We start from the raw sequence: 18558 nt of genomic DNA, 5'->3' as shown, positions 1-18558 counted from the left end.
AATGAGTTAGTAGAAGTTGTGACATTATTACCATTTATGGCAAAAGTGAACCGGGACTCCTATTTGCGGACGGACTAAAATGGAAAAACGGAACTCCTATTCGTGGACGGAGGGAGTATCATATTAGGTAGTACGAGAGAGATAAAGAAAATATCCAGTACCTAGATTTAAAAGGATAAAAATATCCTTCATGCATTGGGAGCATTTAGGGTGTAAAATTGGGATGAGTAGTGAAAAAGAACCATAAATGTGATTACACCTTAGTTCATGGACTACCCACGATAATTTTAAAGTTCGGTACCATTTATGTGCAAGACGCGTAGTCATGGACCATTTGCATAGTTGCCTCTTAGAATTATTTGATAATCTTTAATTTTCTATTTATTTATCAATATAGAAAAGAACTCAATTCCTTTTAGATTTGTGAATGACTGCCGTATCAAGACTAGGGGTGGGTCGGTACGGTATACCGTACCGAAAATTACGGTATGACAAAATTCCATACCGATACCGTACCGAATTTTCGATATACTAGCGGAAATTCGGTATGATAATTTTTGATACCGTTACCATACCGTAATAACGGTATGCGGTATGGTAACGGTATACCGAAAAAAACCTATTGTATCCAAAATATTTATAAATGTAATATATATATATATATTACATTTAAATTTTATTTAATATAATATATATATTTAAAAATGTAATATACATTATTTTAAATTTAATATAATATATATCCAAAATATTACATTTAAATTTGTTTTAAATTTTAGAGAATTCTATTTTAAAATTTTTTTAATATAATATATATTATAACATATTTAATATTAATATTATATATATATATATATAATAATTTATCAGTATACCGAATCTTCGATATATACCGAAGATTCGGTATACCGTGGTATAGAAAATTGATACCGTTACCGTACTGAAACACTGCGGTACAGTATCATACCGTACCGGAAACTGCGGTATACCGAAAAATCGGTATTTTCGGTATTTTTCCGGTACGGTAAGTCCGGTATTTCGATATTTCGGTATAATTTCCCACCCCTAATCAAGACTAATAAATACTTGACTGTTCAGTTTGTTGCAAGTATGGAACTCTCACAAAATTCTCCATCTCTATCACCATATCCTTTTCTTAAAGCTTAAACTTTCTCTCTCTCTCTCTTCGACGATAGCCTGTTTGAAGTTCTCTCAAGGTGACAAACAATCTTCTTCCAAAAACACTCGGGCGATCCAACAATATTAAGGTTAGTTTTATGTATTTGCAGATAATCTTCCCTTCAACTAAGTCTGAACATATATACATTGCAAAAAAAATGAATGCGAGTGTATGTAAAAATAATCAGGTTTCGTGACATTAATGGTCAATACATCGTTTTCTTCCACAGGCACACTTTTTTAGAAAAATAGATAAGAAAAAAAGTCCTAAATAGCAAATTTCTAAATGTTTCGATTTGCAAGTAATTAAACACCAAATTAGCAGATTTTAGATTTGCTAATATTTAAAATATTTCAGATTTGTTTTATCTATTGGAATCCGGATCACTATCAGATTGATTCAAATTAAATTTCGTATCTATGTTTTGTAATTATTAGAGCATTCACGTTCATGCTCTTGCCAAAGAGCATAAAAGTGGGTTAGAACCCACTTTTATTCATTTTTTACTTCATACTCTTCCCCAAGAGCACAACACCCACATCCATACTTTTCCGTAATGTCACGACCGCACTTGTTAAGGATAGTATAGTCGGGGAACCGTGATTAGGGGTGGGGGTATAAGAAGCGGGAAAAGAATTTAGGGAAAATAAAATCAAACATTGGTTGCGATACATGACTAATCAAGTGTTGATACATAGAACAAAAGATACTCGATCATGAAAACTCGAATAATTGTTTGTAAAAATTTCAAAATATCAGAGTTTTCAACAAAATAGACTTGAGTCTTTTAAGATGCACAACGGAAGCAAATGAACGCGGTTCCATGTATGAAGACATGAACCTCCGAGAGTCAAAATCTGACTGAATTAAATGTCTTCTCTCAATAGCACTTCCTCCACCACTTCGCTGCTCAATCTGCACATTTAGAAATATATGCAGGACTGAGTACAAAAGTACTCAGTGAACACATTGCCGAAAAATACAAATATACATTTGAAAATATTGTCACGCCATTATCACAGTAACACTCAGGGGTTTTATTGAAAAGGCCCGAGCTTACTAAAATATTCATATTGGACTACAGTCCCTTTTTCCTGTACTTAGCCATATCTGATCACATTGTGCTGTCGAGATGGTGTTCTCGCACGGTCACCTTCTCTGCCCATCACGTCAGAGCTTTTCATGTGCCGGGAAGGTGGCCACCTTCCATGGTCACCTTCTCTGCCCAACATGTCAGAGGTTTCCTATGTACACTAGTCCAAGTAGGGACACCACCCTCACTAGGACCCGAATTCGATTCACATATATCATCATTCATAATTCACTTGGCCATAGCCAACAGATAGGCATCATACAAAACATTTATGGCAAGACAACATCTTTAAAAATCACGAACATGTGTTCGTGTTTTCACAAATTACGATTTGTATTTTTAGTATAAGAAAGCTCACCTTGATCGCTTAGTTTCCTTAACTTGAATCTTTCGTTCCGACTTTACTTGTGAACGTACCCTTTTGAAAATATCACAATAGGAAAAATACTAATTTAGTTTTAAAAAAAATCTAATTAATTTAGAGAGAAAATCTCAAGCCTAGTCCCTATTATTATTATTATTATTATTATTATTATTATTATTATTATTATTATTATTATTATTATTATTATTATTATTATTATTATTATTATTATTATTATTATTATTATTATTATTATTATTATTATTATTATTATTAGGCTCATACTAATTGAAATTCAAATTTGGGCCCTTCTCAAATTATTTCAGCCTACTGAAATTTCCACAACCTAGCCACTCTTCCTTCACCAAAATAAATAAAAGAACCTAACTCTAGTTAATTTAAAGGCCCAACATCTAATTAGAAAAAGAGATCAGCTCATTTCACTAACTAAATTAGTCCATATACTCCCCCTTCCACCACACGCATCATCTACTCTCTCTCACCTAATCACTATTCACCTTCTCCCTCAATTGCACACAAAACTTCCCCCAAATCAGAACTTCCGCCGCCTCACCCAGCTTCACACCTCGCGACGTCGACCAGCCATCCCTCCAACGCCACCATCGCACCGCCGTCGGCTTGTTTTCCTCCACATCGTCTCTCTCCCTCCCTCTCTCTCTCCTCTCCCTCTTTTCTCCCCTTCTCATCTCTCTCTCTCTCTCCACTGCGCTGCCGCCGCTGCCACGAATCCGCCGTCGCGGATCCACCGTCGTTGGCTCCTCCCTCCATCATCTTCTCCCCTCCATTCCTCTCTTTTAATCTTTATTCATAAAGATTATATTTTATTTTACTTTTCGTTTTGATGACAAAGCTTCGTTAGTTTAAAATTTTCCAGATTTTTAAAGAAATGAAAGCAGTGGCTTTCAGAGAATTGGTGGTCGATTGTCGGTGACGGAGTGCCGAGCTTGCTGCCGGAATCCAGCAGATTCATAGAGATAAGTGTATGTCCTTCATTCTAGTGTATGTCTTGTTATGTGGATGAATAAATAGTGAAAAATTGATCGCAGCATTAAATGCTGTGTGTAAAAAAATGATCCTCTAGGATATGCCTTCTTTTTCCCTTTTATTTATTTATTTATTAAAGTAATTATTTGTGTATTTGTTTAGTTGTTCATTTAGTTTGGTGCAGGTATAATCGTTCAAGTTCGTGGCTGTCCGCGTTGAAGTATCCGATTTTCTTAGAATGCAGGATGTATAAATTAAATTTTGTTGGACTTTTGTTGAATGCAACGGACATTAAAATTTTGATTTTGACATCTTATTTATTTAAATTTATTATATTCATATAGGTGTAATATATTTACGTGTTCTATTCACTTGCCTAACGTCAAAACAAACAACGACGACAATCTATCGTAGCTCAGATTTAATCGCATAAAAGTCACTTATATAGATAATCAAGCTAATAATATTGTTTCTAATAATATCGTCTTAGCGGGCGTTATACGTAAGGACATGCTCAAGGGTCCCACCATTCTATTATTCAATTTGAATAAAAACATTTCCACAATATTAAAATGCATTAAAAATACTCGGAATACTATTACAAATTACAAAAAAATAAAAATTACATAATTACAATCCTAAAAATTAAAAATTACATAATTAAAATCCTAAAAATTTAAAATTACATAATTAAATTCATAAAATTTAAAAAACCGACTACTCTTGGCCGAATTTGGCCCAAATGTGTTTGACTAGGTCTTCTAGTAGCTCAATGTGGGTTCTGGTATCGCGCATTGTGTGTCTTGTTTCGATCCTCTCGTCCACCGTCGTATGCACACCTCGACGTGGGGGAGACCTCGCGGTTGAGCTTCCGGCTTCATCCTCGTCGTAAAAGTTAGCCGCCCTCGGTCCTTCATCAGCTATAATCATGTTGTGCAAGGTATTACACGTGTACATGATGTCGGCGATATTCTTAAAGTACTACAGCCGAGACGAGGTCTTCACAATGTTGAATCGGGCTTGAAGAACCCCAAAAGCTCTTTCGACGTCTTTCCGAGCAGACTCTTGACGGTGCGCAAAAATAACCCGTCTCAAGTCTTGCAGACTGCTGAACGTCTTCACGAACATCGACCACCTTGGGTAGATACCATCGGCGAGATAGTAACCCATGTGGTATGCATTTCCGTTGACGGTGAAGTTGATCGCCGGTGCTATACCATTCAAAACATCATAGAAAAGTGTTGAAGAATAGAGCACGTTCAAGTCGTTGTTGGATCCGGCAACACCGAAATATGCATGTGAAATCCATAGGCGGTAGTCGGCGACCGCTTCAAGGATAAGCGTTGGGTCGCCGCCTTTGTGGCCGCTTAAGTATTGCCCCCTCCAAGCAGTCGGGCAATTCTTCCACTTTCAATGCATGCAGTCAATGCTGCCAAGCATACCGGGAAAACCGTGGACTGTTTCGTGAAGATGAAGCAACCGTTGACAATCTTCGGTGGTGGGTGCCCGAAGGAATTCCTCACCAAAAGCAGAACGAACACCGTCGCAAAAGTTTTTGAGGCATAGGACTCCATTTGACTCACCCACATGCAAATACTCGTCGAAGAGGTTAGCCGTTTGCCTAGTAGCAAGTTCTCGGATGACACAAGTACACTTCTGCAACACCGAGAGACTTTGACGACCGGTTGCGTCTCTACGTGATTGAAAGTATTCAACACGGGCGGACAATGTGTTGACAATACGCATAAACAACCGTTTTGACATGCGAAAACAGCGCCGAAAGTAATATTCCGGAAACCGCGGTTGGTCGGAAAAATAGTCGGCAACGAGCCTTTCGTTGGCTCCCTCCCGGTCATGAGGGATGTAGCGGCGAATTGATCTAGTTAGTCGAGGAGGAGGGGCGGGGGTAGTAGCGGCGACATAGGCTTCATAGGCGGCACGATATTGTTCATAATATTCTTGTTCTTCGCGCTCCGCTTCCGCAATGAAATCGGTGAAATCCATTTTTGAATTTTTTAGAGAGGGTTTGAGTGAGAGAGGAAGATGTAGATGAGTTGTATGAAAAAATATGAATGAGAGATAATATGATGTGAAAAATGGATGATGAATGTGTGTATTTATAGATGATTTTGAGATTAAAAAATTTTTACAAAAAATAAAAAAAAAACGGTAATAAAACGGCTATATTTTTGGGAATCTGAAATTTTTTTATTTTTTTATTTTTGGTATTATTTTCGATTTAAAAAAATATCAAACGGATAATCCATTGGCGAATAGAAACGAGCCACGTCGCCTGCTCAGTGGCATGGATGTGCTCGATGCATCGAGCAGTGCCGTGCCAGCAGTGGACAGTGCGTTGCCGCGCCAGCGGCACGGATGGCGTCCGTCCCAGCGAGCACCGCTGCGGATGCTCTTATATTCAATAGGTTCAAATATTTATATAGGATTTGTTTTATGAACATGAAGATTTACGATATAGTCAAAGAGAGCCTAAATAATTAATCTACAGTAATTCGTTGACTTGAAAGACTTAATCCATTTTTTCCATATTGAATAATTTTACTTATTTGCGTCTCATTTAGTAGGAACTTGACGAAATATCCTTGCAATATATGTGTTGAAAAGAACACTCTTTGAAACTTCTCATTTCAAATTGTGTGAAAGTCAACTAAAAACAAGTTGATTTTGGCATTTTGCAACTCTCAATTAGTTGCAGCCAATGTTCCTCAATTTTTTCTTTCTGTTTTAAGTATAAGTATATCTGAAATGAGATGATTTCTTGAATTGTGATGTAGCAAAATTAAAGTGCTAAGAAAATTGTTTGTAAAAAATGGCATCGAATGGAACAATAAAATGTGCAGCGCCAATGAAGGCAACTTCTAATGGAGTCTTCCAAGGAGACGATCCTCTCGATTACGCGCTCCCTCTGCTTATATTGCAGATATGCCTCGTCGTTGTGCTCACCTATTTCCTAAGGCCGTTGAGACAACCGCGCGTCGTTGCTGACATTATTGTGAGTGTTCTTGCTCTTTTCTTTTGTTGCAATCACAACCACCACCACATGATGATGATATTCCTAGCATATTCCCAGTATGTGTGTGTGTGTTTTATAGCACTTTTTTTGTTTCCTTTTAAGGAAAACCTTCTTTTAGTCCCTTTTTTCACATCTTTACTTCACAACCCTTGCTTTTTTATGTAGTGTGTAGTGCTTGGGATTTTTTTATTCCCACCATTGGTTTGGTGAGTTCTTTCTTTTTTTGTTCTAGGCTAGCAATAGAGTTCCATTTTAATGAAAGAGTGTAGTGTTCTTCCGACTTAGGGAGTGACGCATAACTGTTATGCGTCATTATTAATGAAACGCACAACCCTTATGCGTCTTCTGTTAGTGACGCACAACTATTATGCGTCGTTAAAGATGCATAACTGTTATGCGTCTTAGTGTAATGACGCATAACGATTATGCGTCTTTCAGTCAGGTTTTAACAGCAGAAGACAGAAGCAGCGCACATAATACACTTTCAATTCCTCTCTCGATTTCATGCGATTTCCGGCGATTTCCAACGTTTTCTCCATAAGATTCGGTAATTGTTCTTCAATTTAGCTACATTCATCATTATTCATGTTTATTTTGATTTCATTTGTTAGTTTTACCCAATTTATTAAATTAGGGCTTGTAGGAAAAATGTCCATAATTGTTGTTTTTTTAAATGTTTTTTATGCTGAAATCATGCAAGTATTTGTGAGTTTGTATTGGGGTGGTAGAGTAGTGCAACTACCATATATGGGTATTGGTTATGAACCACCTCGTGCGAGGAGCTCGATCATATTAAATTCATGTGTTTCTTATTCTGAATTGGTAGCAATGATTTGTGATGCGATGAGAATATATATGAACCAACACACAATTGAATTATTATGGACACAATGTATAGTCTTTGCTTCCGGTATGAGTTATACATGTTCTGTGATTTGCAATGATGAAAGTGTGATGTTTATGTTCAACAATGCTTAAAATTCAAGTGGGTGTATTGGATTATTTGTTGAGTATTCACCTTTGAGAAGTTCAGAAATCACACCAGTTGTTGATTATGGTATTGGATCATCTGCGAGGGTTGAACAAATGAGCTTTGACTGTGGTATTGGATCATCTGCGAGGGTGGAGCATATGAGCTTTGATCGTAGCATGAATGAACAGAGAGATGTTGTAGATGTTGCGGATGTTGGTGTTGGATTGAATGATGAGGTAGATGTTGCAGATGATCTTGATGAGCCAAGGCCACTATCTGAGACAGAGCCAGACCCCGATCTCAGTGATGGTGATGGTGATGTTGCTGATGATGTTGATGGTAGTTCTGATGATGAGATAGTAGCATGTAAACCTGTTATGCAAGGTGAACAACCACTTCCGGAATACAATCCTAGGGGGTTTAGATTCTTTCGTGAATTACCAAGTCGTCCGTCTGGAGTATCTGATGATGTTGTTGATAATGAACACAACCTTTTGTATTGGGATGAGAACGAGCCGCATCGGATTGTGTTGGGAACAAAATTTGATTCCAAGCTACATGTGAAGATTGCTATAACTATGTGGAGTTTATGGAATGAAAAACAGTTTAAGGCCGTCGAGAGCAAATTAAGAAGGTGGCATGCCGTATGCAAATTTCCAGCAGGAACGACAGCAACAGGGGCAGGCATCATCAGCACCACCGACGCTGAAAAGGCGAGGGAATGTAAGTGGGAGGTTTCAGTTACACAAAGGTTGCATGACGATATGTGGGAAGTTAGAAAGTGGAAGAATCAGCATACTTGTGTAGGCCATCGTGATAACAAAGGTCATGCTAACTTTTCATTGGCAATGATTGCTCTGTTGATTCGACATCATGTGCGACAATGTGCCGATTTCAAAACATCTACTTCAAAACATTCACCCAAAATTTTTATGAAAAATATTGCAAAACATAACCAAGCTTCAATTTTTATCATAAAAACTCAACAATCTAACTAAATTGCAAATTCAATTGAAAACGGCAAGCTATATTCCAATTTGAAAACATAATCAGGATTCAAATAGGCAACAAAGGGGGCGCAATTACAAAAACTGGATCACTTACTTCTACCCATTGAATTATATGCATATGAAATACACAAATAGGCAACAAAACAACAAAAATCGACTAAAAATCCATCAATTTCATCATAAACCCTAATTTGCTATATTACGGAAAACATGCACAAATTAAGCAATAAAGGATGTATTTAGACAAATTGAAGAACAATTATCGGAATATGGTTGAAAATGGTGGAAATTCGCCGGAAATTGCTGGGATTCGTCGGATGAAGTCGACCCTAGACGATTTGTTCGCTTGGTTCGCTGCTTTCTGCCTTCTGCAAAGCTTTCTGCCTTCTGCCTGTTTTAAAACCCGATAGAAGACGCATAAGTGTTATGCGTCGCTAAGAAAAGACGCATAAGTGTTATGCGTTGCTAGGGAAAGACGCATAAGTATTATGCGTCGCTAAAGAAAGACGCATAAGTGTTATGCGTCATTTCAGAAAGACGCGCAATGCTTATGCGCTACTAAATAAAGACGCATAATTCTTATGCGTCATTTAAAAAAGACGTATGATGGTTATGCGTCACTCTATTAACGACGCATAACGGTTATGCGTCACTCCCTGAGTCGGAATACAACTAAAACGTTTCATTAAAATGGAATTCCATTAACATGCATTACCAAAAAAAAGAATTTTTCCTTGGTTTGGTCCCTTCTAAATAGAAGTAGTTAAAACTGAACTTTTTAGATATGCCTTTTTGCCAAAACTGAAGTAGCTGAGATTCTAAGAATAATGCTATTTACATGCTCTGTAGTGCCTTTTCTCATGACGTCTATGTGAAACTCAAAGTTGAGGTTAGAATCACGGTGGACTCGAACCTGATACCTTTGGTCTCGGACATTAACCATATGATCACTAGAACAACACTTCTTTACTTTCTAGAAGAATTATCCACAACTATGGATTGGAGCCTGATTTTTATGTGTTGAAGCATTTGTTATGTATTCTAATTGAAACTTGGAAATTTCAATGACAAAAAACCCAATAGAGTAACACTGGTATAACTAATCGAAAATAAATATGATTTTGGCAGGGAGGAATAATCTTGGTCCATCAGTTTTAGGCCGCAATGAGAAGTATCTCATCACCATTTTCCCAGAAAGGAGCCTCACAGTTTTGGACACCGTCGCGAATCTCGGCCTCCTCTTCTTCCTCTTCCTCGTTGGCCTCGAAATCAACCCAGCATCTCTCCGTAGGACAGGTAAAGCAGCCCTCAGCATTGCCTTAGCCGGAATCACTCTCCCATTCACTCTTGGTATCGGCACATCATTTGTGTTTAGAGCCACCATCTCCACGGGCGTAAGTCAGGCTCCATTTCTCATATTCATGGGTGTCGCCCTCTCCATTACCGCCTTCCCGGTCTTAGTGCGCATACTGGCCGAGCTGAAGCTGCTAACCACCGATGTAGGCCGGATGGCCATGTTTGCTGCTGCTGTCAACGACGTTGCTGCTTGGGTTTTACTTGCTCTGGCCATCGCCTTGTCAGGCACGGGCCATTCCCCCCTTTTGGCCATGTGGGTGTTCCTGTGCGGGTCCGGGTTTATAATCCTGTGCATATTCGTGGCCCCCCCGGTTTTTAAATGGATGTCACAACGCTGCCCCGAGGGGCAGCAAGTGGATGAGGTATACATTTGTGCTACATTTTGATACGGGAGGAACGGCGACCCAGTCGGAGAAGCGGAGGCCTCAACATCAGGCCGAGATACCTGAGGGAGTAATGGTGCTGGAGGTGAGTTGCGAGACAGTGGAACGAGGTAGGCCGTCGTCCACGGAGTTGAACAAGCGCGAGAGACCGCGAAGGAAGGCAGGACCGCCGGTCAGATTTGGTGACTTCGTCCCCAAATAAGCCGGCGTCTAGTTTAGATGATTTAGTTGTTATTTTTAGATTTATTAGATTTATTGTTTTGTTTTTATTATTATTATTTTGAACAATTGGGTCGAGCAATTTATAAGCTCCGTTCCGGGGTTTTCTTTGTTGGTTCTTTCCCGGGCCGTAAGTCGAACCAACCCTAGGGTCCTAGAATTATAAATAGGTGCTGAAATCATTAATAAGATTATCGAAGATTTTGCCTACTTTGTTTTTCTTTCGTTTATTTCGCAAACCCTAGCGGTCGACGGGATTTCGCCTCCCGGGACCTCTTCAATTCGTCTTCCAACTCCGCGTTAAGGGATTTAGTCTTAACAAATTGGTGCTTTCACTGAACTCATGGATACAATGGTTTCGGAGGTTGGACGTTCGACCGGAAATTCGGTGATCAGGACTTCCGCTGCGTTGAATGGCGGCGGCAATCCTTCGGGCTCCATGCTGCATGGGCCGAACCCAGTGACGACGATGTTTGAGCATGTTTTGGCGTCTTTGGCGCGGTTTGAGATGCGCATGGACGAATTTGATCGGCGATTGGTTCCGCCCCGGATGGAATTGACTCACAGTTTGGGACTACTGTCGCATTGGTTCACGGTTTCCCTACCGCAATCCTCGCCGATTCCTGTGGCCACCCAATCTGTGGTGACCAGTAGTCAACCCCAGCCGCGCAGACCGTGGGATCAGCCGTGGCAATTGCCGGCGACGAGCAGGGGGGACGGCGTGTGGGGACCTCCAGTCTCGGCAGCAGGGCAGTTTGTAGGGTTCGCTCCTGGGCCCCAGCCAGGGTCGGGGTCCTTATCATCATGGGAACCGCCGGGGATGACACGGCCTATGACGCTACCGGCGGACCGCCAACCCACCTCTTGGGATAATCCGGCATGGCATAACAACGGTGGACAGCGATCGTGGGAGGAGCCCCGCGATGTGAAGATGAAGGCCCCGCGTTTCAACGGGACAGATGTGGTTAATTGGATCGCGAGGGTTCAGTATTATTTCGATCACCTAATGATGCCCGAGGCCTTTCGCCTCCACTGTGTGGTGATGTTGTTCGAAAACCAAGCGGCGGAGTGGGTGTTTAATTACCGCACGAGCAACCCGGTGGTGTTGTGGAACAATTTTTTGGAGGACGTGCGGCGTCGTTTTGACCCTCAGAGCTTTGAGGATTATCTGGGCTTGATTGCCAAACTGGTACAGACAGGATCGCTGACGGAATACAACGCCACGTTCGAATCTATGCGGAACCGGATCCCGAATATTCCTGAATCTACGTTTCTCCCGATTTACATCGCGGGCCTACAACAGCCAGTTCGTAGTCAGGTTAAACACCAACACCCGCGATCAGTAGCAGTAGCAATGGCGTTGGCTATCGAGTTTGATGGCAGTGTCGCCAGTTCGGGACCTCTAACTGGGACGCAACGTCGTACTTGGCCCCCACGAGACCCTAAGGGCCCACCGTCGCCCCCAGGCCCGTCCCAACAACAGTCGCAACCAGCGACCAGACCGGTGTATGCTCGGGGACCGGAATACTCGAAGCTACCGGTCATTCGATTGACGACAGCGGAACGGGCAGATAGGACTCGCCGGGGGCTGTGCGTGTATTGCAAGGAAAAATGGGTGCAGAATCATGCTTGCAAACGCCATTTTTTGGCATACATGGGCGGAGACGAGTCCGACGAAGTGGAAGAATTGGAGTCGTCGTCTGAGACTCAGGACCCGGACGTGATCACGGCGGATCTGTCACATATATATGCTTTGGAGGGTCGTCAGAAACCAGAAGCAATGGAGTTACGGGGAACCATTGGGGCCGAACCGGTAGTAATTCTGGTAGATACGGAAAGCTCCCATGATTTTTTGCACCCAAGGGTGGCCCAGAAACTCTCGTTACCTTTGACGGCAGTCAAGTCATTCCGCGTGTATGTGGGCAACGGTGCCTCTTTAGTGTGTTCACACGCTAGCTTGCAGACCCGGGTTGTGATTCAATCACAAGTATTCGTGGTGGACTTACATATCCTGCCTGTTCATGGTCCAGACGTGATCCTCGGCTTGGCGTGGCTCAAGTCCTTGCGGCGAGTGAAGAGTGATTTTATTGACGGGACGTTAGAGTTTGTGCGCGACGGGGTCCCGATTTGTTTGAAGGTGGCGTCCCCCATCGTGCAGCGTGCCTCCCTTCGGACAGTTGCGACCCTGTTATCGCTCCAAGGCGGGGCCGAGATGTTCGAGCTAGTAGCATTCCCCAGAGGGGAGGATCATGTCGGCTAGAATGAGATGTCCCAGTTTCCCGACAACCTGGACCCCATGGTTTTATCGGTCTTACGCTCCCACGACAGTGTGTTTCGCGAGCCGACGGGTGTGCCCCCCTCTCGTCCCTTTGACCACAAAATTCACTTGCTCCCGAACTCCCACCCAGTCAATGTTCGCCCTTACCGCTATCCGTACTTCCAAAAATCAGAAATCGAGAGACAGGTGAAGGAGATGTTAACCTCGGGGGTGATCAGGCCTAGCCAGAGTCCGTTTTCATCGCCAGTTCTGCTCATTCGCAAGAAGGACGGCTCGTTTAGATTCTGCATTGACTACAGAGCATTAAATACTGTTACGGTACCGGACCATTTCCCGATACCCATCTCGGATGAATTGTTTGATGAACTGGGGGCGGCACGTTTTTCACCAAATTGGATCTTCGCTCGGGATACCATCAGATCGGCATGCACGCGGATGATATTTTTAAAATGGCTTTCAGGACACACGACGGCCATTTCGAGTTCCTTGTCATGCCGTTTGGACTCACAAATGCTCCATCCACCTTCCAAGCGGCTATGAACACCATCTTTCGCCCATTGCTGCGTACCTTCGTCATTGTCTTTTTTGACGACATTTTGATATACAGCCCGACATTGGAGTCTCACGTTCGTCATTTACACGAGGTACTCACGATTTTGAAAGCAAACATGTTTTTTGTTAAGTTGTCCAAGTGCGTATTTTGCAGCTTATCGGTCGAGTACTTGGGTCATTTAATTTCGGAGGGAATGTTGAAAGCCGACCCGGAGAAACTTGCGGCGATGGTCGCCTGGCCAGTCCCTTCGTCTATCAAGCAGCTGCGGGGATTTTTGGGGCTGACGGGTTATTATCGGTGTTTTGTCGCGAATTATGCATCCATTGCTGCTCCCCTAACTGAGCTATTGAAGAAGGATGCCTTTATATGGTCACCGTTCGCGGATGAGAGCTTTGAGGCTCTAAAGGCTGCTATGACATCAGCTCCGGTTTTGCGCTTGCCTGATTTCAACAAGGTGTTTTATTTGGAAACGGACGCGTCAGATTTTGGCGTGGGCGCGGTTCTCCTCCAGGACGGCCACCCCTTGGCCTGCTTCAGTAAGAAACTGGGTTCGCGTCGTCGTGTGGCATCGACTTATCATAAGGAGCTGTATGCGATCGTGGAGGCAGTTCAGAAATGGCGGCAGTATTTGTTGGGTCGCGAATTTGTTATTCGGAGCGACCAGAAGAGCTTGAAGGAATTATTGCAGCAGATCATACAGACACCCGACCAACAGTTTTATGCCAAAAAATTGATGGGGTATAAGTTCTGTATAGAATACAATACCGGGGCATCAAACAGGGTGGCCGACGCCTTATCACGCCGGGATATGGCATCGGAGGTCGACTTGGAGGAACAATCACGTTCCGCCTCGTCGTTACTGGCATTGGTGGCACATCCGGTGCCGGATTTGTTGGAGACGTTGCGCACCGAAAACGGTGAACTAGAGGAATTGATAAGCCTTCGAGCGCAGATCGCAGAGGGCAAGGCCGGGGTGCGTTTGTCGTACGTTGATGGCTTGATCTATTGGGACCGACGCCTATATGTGGGCGAACGTTCGGCTGTGAAGACGCCGTTGCTTCAGAAGCATCACTCAACTCCATTGGCGGGTCACCCGGGTGTGGAGAGGACTTTTCGCTGGCTCGCGGCGCAATTCTTTTGGAAGAATATGAGGCGCGATGTACAGAAGTTCGTGGAAGCCTGCCTTGAGTGTCAGACAACAAAGTACTCAACGCAAAAACCTGTCGGGTTACTCCAACCTTTACCTATCCCGTCTCAAGTATGGGAAGATGTCTCGATGGACTTTGTGACGAGCCTTCCCCAGTCGAGGGGTTTCACGGCAATTATGGTGGTGGTGAATCGGCTATCCAAGTATGCGCATTTTGCGCCCTTGCCGCCGTCCTTTAATGCTTTGAGGGTGGCCAACCTTTTTATTGAAACAGTCGTGAAACACCATGGGTTTCCTAAGACTTTGGTGTCTGACCGGGACTCGGTCTTCTTGAATGATGTGTGGGAGGAAATGCTGCGTTTAAGCGGCACTAAGCTGCACTTCACAACCGCGTATCACCCGCAATCGGATGGGCAGACGGAGGTGCGAAATCGGGGCTTGGAGCAGTTACGGGCGTTTGTTGCGGATAAACCCAATAAATGGGTGAATTTTTTACCGTGGGCTGAGTTGGCTCTAAACTGCTTCTTTAACGAGAGTATTGGGACTTCGCCGTTTCGGGCCTTATATGGGCGCGTCGCAGCGGAACCGTCGCAGTTTACGCCAGCCGATGTGGCAACGTTGATCAGACAGCGGGGTGAGCTCATTGTTGCTTTGCGCGCAAGCTTGGAGAGGGCGCAACAACGCATGCGGGCGGCCGCGGACAAACACCGAAGGCATGTCGAGTATGGCGTGGGAGATATGGTATTGCTAAAGCTACAACAATATCGGCAATATTCAGTTGCCAGGCCGTTGTCCTCGAAGCTGGCGAGGATATTTTTCGGTCCGTTCGAGGTGTTAGAACGGATCGGGCAGGTGGCGTACCGCCTTCGTTTGCCGGAGGGTAGTCAGGTGCACAATGTCTTTCATGTAAGTCTGCTACGACCTTTTGTGCAGGGCGTGTCGCCGGAGGCGTTGGAGTTGTCTCCACTGTTCGCGAGGGGTCGCCCGGTGGCGAGGCCTTTGAAGTGGGTCGCAAATCGGTCAGTGTGGCGCGATGGAAATCCGGTGGAAGAGGCGTTGATTCATTGGGATGATGATGGAGGTGAGAGCCCAATCTGGGAGCCAGTGACGTTGGTGCGGCGGCGTTTTCCGGGGCTGATCCTTGAGGACAAGGATGTTTCTATCCCGGGGGGGTTGATACGGGAGGAACGGCGACCCAGTCGGAGAGGCGGAGGCCTCAACATCAGGCCGAGATACCGGAGGGAGTAATGGTGCCGGAGGTGAGTTGCGAGACAGTGGAACGAGGTAGGCCGTCGTCCACGGAGTTGAACAAGCGCGAGAGACCGCGAAGGAAGGCAGGACCGCCGGTCAGATTTGGTGACTTCGTCCCCAAATAAGTCGGCGTCTAGTTTAGATGATTTAGTTGTTATTTTTAGATTTATTAGATTTATTGTTTTGTTTTTATTATTATTATTTTGAACAATTGGGTCGAGCAATTTATAAGCTCCGTTCCGGGTTTTCTTTGTTGGTTCTTCCCCGGGCCGTAAGTCGAACCAACCCTAGGGTCCTAGAATTATAAATAGGTGCTGAAATCAATAATAAGATTATCGAAGATTTCTCCTACTTTGTTTTTCTTTCGTTTATTTCGCAAACCCTAGCGGTCGACGTGATTTCGCCTCCCGGGACCTCTTCAATTCGTCTTCCAACTCCGCGTTAAGGGATTTACTCTTAACACATTTGCTGCTGTTTTGGCGGCTGGATTCGTGACCGATGCTATTGGTATCCACGCGCTTTTAGGGGCGTTTGTCCTCGGTGTTCTCGTCCCTAAGCACGGAGCCTTCACCGGTGCACTTGTCGAAAAGGTTGAGGATCTCGTCTCGGGTCTGTTTCTTCCCCTGTATTTCGTGTCGAGTGGTTTGAAGACGAATGTGGCAACCATTCAAGGGGGTTATTCATGGGGGCTTCTCATCTTAGTCATATTAACGGCTTGCTTGGGAACAGTAATTGGCACTGTTGTGGTCTCTCTCTTGGGTAAGATCCCTTTCAAGGAGGCTGTAACTCTTGGATTTTTTATGAACACCAAAGGTTTAGTGGAGCCATTTGTCTTAAACATTGGGAAAGACGGGGGAGTTTTAAATGACCAAACATTTGCAATTATGGTGTTATTGGCATTGTTCACAACTTTCGTCACGACGCCAATTGTCGTGACGATATACAAGCCGGTTCGGATGGCGACATCCGAGTATAAGCGGTGGGTGATACAGAAAAAGGAGACGGAGCAGAACTCTCAGCTCTGTCTCCTGATCTGTTTCCACAGCACAAGGAACATAACGTCCTTGATCAACCTCATGGAGGCGTCGTGTGGCACGGGGAATCGACACGGCCTCTGTGTCTATGCGATGCACATGATGGAGCTTTCGGAGAGATCCTCCGCCATAGTGATGGTGCACAAGGGGAGGAGCAACGGGATGCCATTTTGGAACCGGAACCGTAAATCCGACCCGAACCAAGTCGAAATCGCCTTTGAGGCGTTCGAGCAGCTGAGCCAGGTGTCAGTCCAGCCCGTGACCGCCATGTCGAGCATGCACGTCGACATATGCAATGGGGCCGCCAGGAAGAAGGCGGCGATGATCGTGCTCCCGTTCCACAAGCACCAGAGGCTGGACGGGCGGCTCGAGACGACCCGGTCCGATTTTAGGCAGGTGAACCGAAGGGTTCTCAAGCACGCCCAGTGCTAGGTCGCGATATTTGTTGACCGAGGACTGGGCGGTAAGGCCTACGTGGCCGCGAGCAACGTTGACTACACGGTCGCGACCTTTTTCTTTGGTGGACCCGATGATCGGGAGGCTCTATCGTACGGGGCCCTCATGGCGGAGCACCCCGGGATAAGGTTCAACGTTGTATGTTTCGTCGTGGATCCCCAGCCTGGCCGGGGATGGTATCCGGGTGGACTTGGGTGACCGGGACGGCTCGGTGGAGGCTAAATCGGAGGATGAGGAGTTTTTGAAGGAGAAAATGGGGAAGAATGGGTCGATTAGATTGGAAGAGGTGGTGGTGAGGAATGCGGCGGAGGCGGTGGAGGCAATGCGAGGGCATGATCGTTGCAATCTGTTTGTGGTGGGGAGAATGCCGGAGGGGCAACTGGCTGCAGCTCTTAAGAGGAACAACGACTACCCTGAGCTTGGACCGGTTGGGAACTTGCTGATTTCGTCGGAATTCTCGACGGTTACGTCGGTGCTGGTGGTGCAGCAGTATCGGCGACTCGCTTCATTCGCTTAGGATAGAATGAGTCGTCGGATTAATTGATTTGCAATAAAGGTATGTATGTTATTTGTTGACATTACATTATCTAGTTGAAGATAAGTAAATATATTTATCAAATTAGATACCCCTTAAAGTGATGGAAATGAAGCAGGTGAATTTTTGTGTATCCATTTATTCTTCTTTCTTTTTTTGTTTTTATTTATTCCTTATTCATGATGATGGATAATGCAGCGGTTGATCAAAAAGAAACAGGTAGTGCTTGGAATTACAGTTTGGTTTTTAAGGTACTGGATTGATCGGGTCATATACCTGTATGGAATAATCGGGTATCTAAAATATGTTTCGGATTGAGTATCGGGTGGATAATTATGCCAAATTTTGGGTGATGGGTATTCGATTTTTCTGATCACAAGTACCCTATTCGACACCCTAAAATCATTTACAACTAGCATGAAAAAATTCGAATTTTAATTAATCATTTATAAGGTTGTGAAATTAATTTATACATTACGGCCAATTGTGTCTTTTCAGGTCATATCTAATGAGACTATGACACAAAACAACATAAAAATGGGTTGGGATCCCATCCCTGTTAAAAATTATGTTTCTCACTATCATGACTCTAACCCCTATTTTTTTTATCACTGAGTTATATATCTTGTTATAACGCTAATACTAATATCTAAATTAGTCGCCCCATTAAGTCAGGAATAACAATTA

General features: G+C 43.7%; 1 long non-coding RNA gene and 1 pseudogene across 2 annotated transcripts; both read left to right on the top strand.

Moving 5' to 3' along the window:
- Positions 1-3092: 3092 nt before the first annotated feature.
- Positions 3093-3968, top strand: LOC121778846. Of its 2 annotated transcripts, none has more exons than XR_006045737.1 (2): positions 3093-3638; positions 3827-3968. It is a non-coding gene; the product is annotated as an uncharacterized LOC121778846 (long non-coding RNA). The 2 variants fall into 2 exon arrangements; XR_006045738.1 differs by having other exon boundaries at positions 3817-3968.
- Positions 3969-6409: 2441 nt separating this feature from the next.
- On the top strand, positions 6410-17853 carry LOC121779122 (annotated as a pseudogene).
- Positions 17854-18558: the final 705 nt, after the last annotated feature.

This window comes from Salvia splendens, chromosome 19, assembly GCF_004379255.2.
Source record: "Salvia splendens isolate huo1 chromosome 19, SspV2, whole genome shotgun sequence".
Lineage (NCBI taxonomy): Eukaryota > Viridiplantae > Streptophyta > Magnoliopsida > Lamiales > Lamiaceae > Salvia > Salvia splendens.
The sequence above is the reverse complement of the archived record's forward strand: the minus strand, read 5'-3'. Positions and strand labels throughout refer to the sequence as shown.